The 1,973-nt window shown below is 42.1% G+C and overlaps 1 pseudogene; it reads left to right on the forward strand.

Annotated features, from left to right (window-relative positions):
- The first annotated feature begins 352 nt into the window (after positions 1-352).
- On the forward strand, positions 353-808 carry LOC138072018 (ARL14 effector protein-like pseudogene; annotated as a pseudogene).
- The last annotated feature ends 1,165 nt before the right edge of the window (positions 809-1,973 follow it).

The following is a 1,973-nucleotide window of genomic DNA, read 5'->3' on the forward strand; positions in this document are numbered from 1 at the left end:
CCCCACCCCAGTCCTAACTGAATCATCATCTAGTTTTTAACAAGATGTTTCCTGATTCATATGCACATTAATGTTTGAGAAGTGCTAGTCTAGACCAACATGAATGGTTATTTAAACAGTTGATAGAAAAAAGAGATGGTTAAATAAAGGAGGAAATACTATCTGATAAAAGCACTTTTGTCCAAAGATTTGTTGGTGTTGATAAACTTGCTCCTATCCACTTAACCCAGGTTTGAAGTAAAAACTTGATAGGCCCATTCTGAAATGACGTTTACCAGCTCCAGCGTCCTCATGGTTGACTGAGCTCCCACAAATGGTTGCTGCCTTTGTTTGTGTCCCCAGGTGAGCAGAAATGTGTGAACAAGCAGAAAAAAGCAGTTCCGTGCGAGAGAGACCTGCACGTCCAAGTTCTCCTGAGAAACCAAGTGAGATGGAACTGAAGCAGATGAAACGGGTGGAGCAGCAGTTAAAACGGTTGTCATTTCAAAATTCCGGGCCTCAGGCAGCCAACTTTAACCCTAAATTAAGGCAGCTGATGAAGGAAGGGCAAATGGCAAGCAAGAATGAGTTTGTTCCTGTAAAACGCAAAGTCAACAAGTATGACCAAAAGGGCAGGCTCACCTTCAATCAGGCTGACCTGTGTGACTGCCTTGATGAAGACTGCCAGGGTTGCTTCTACCCGTGCCCCAAGTGTAACTCCACCAAGTGCGGGCCCACTTGCCGCTGCAACCGCCGCTGGGTCTACCACACCATAGTCGATGAGAATGGGGAGGTCATCAGCAAGATGCCATTCGACCTCTCTGACTAGGAGCAGCCCTCCAGGCTGATCCATTTTCTCTGCTTTGCAGTTATACCAGCCTCTGTCTCCTGGGTGAATTTTAGGACTGGGGGAAAAAAAGTTTTACAAATATAGTTTAGACTAGTTAGTGTTCTCTGAAGCCATAGAACCCTGTGTAATGCACTGTCTTTCTCTAACCTTCCTGCTGTGATGACTCAGATTCCTCCCCTGGTAACCAGCAACTGAATTCCTACTCTGCTCTCGGGTTAAAAATCCCTTTCCTCTTTGCTGGTACCTTAGGAGATGGAGTTCTAGAATTCTGTAGATGAGAGCTTGTCTTGACATAGAACATATGTTTATAATAGCTAGTAACTGTTAGGATCTTACACATCATCAAGTCTAAATCAGAATTGCTATTTGGATTGACTTGCACTGCATACTCATAGTCTCATGGTTTTAGTGTTACTGTTTTAACAATGAAATTTAAAAAAAAAAAACCTTTAATAGGGCCCATGGCCACGTGGCCCAACATATGAGCACAAAAGCAGAGATTCAATTTAAGTGATATCCAAAATGCCAACTGGAAGCAGACTTCAAAGGACAAATTTTAATCTAATTGTTACCTAGAAATGATTTAAAAGCAGTTTTTTAGTGGCTAAGGTTACCAGCCACACAGAACTGGCCAAAGTTGTACAAAATTCCTAAGCCTAAGTTGCATTTGGTCTTAGAGGTATAGGATTTAAGGAAATTCAGCTAGAGTTTCTGCTGACCTCAGTGAAGATACCATCTCAGAAGACTGATGTGAAACATCTGGGCCAGGTTTGGCAGCTATTGTGCAAAACTGTTTCTAGGGAAAATCTCTATGAAACTGTTCACACCCACAGCGTCATCGGGAAAGTTTCTCTTCAGTCATCTTTGATACCAAGTTTTATTCAAATGATCTATCTGTAAGGAGAAAATTGCTTTTTCCACTTTTCCATGTTTATGTCTCATGAACATTTAATTGCTTCTTCTGAAGCTTTGGATTCGGCACAAAGAGACTTTCCACTGAACACAGTTGTGTAGGCACTGGCTGAGGCTGCAGAAATAATGGGCTAAAAATAGACAGAAGGCCCCTTTCTCTATCCCACCAAATGGCTATGTATGTTTACCCACTAGAAAATATTTACCTGAGACCACTTTTGCCTCTGACTAA

This window comes from Capricornis sumatraensis, chromosome X (genome assembly GCF_032405125.1).
Source record: "Capricornis sumatraensis isolate serow.1 chromosome X, serow.2, whole genome shotgun sequence".
NCBI lineage: Eukaryota > Metazoa > Chordata > Mammalia > Artiodactyla > Bovidae > Capricornis > Capricornis sumatraensis.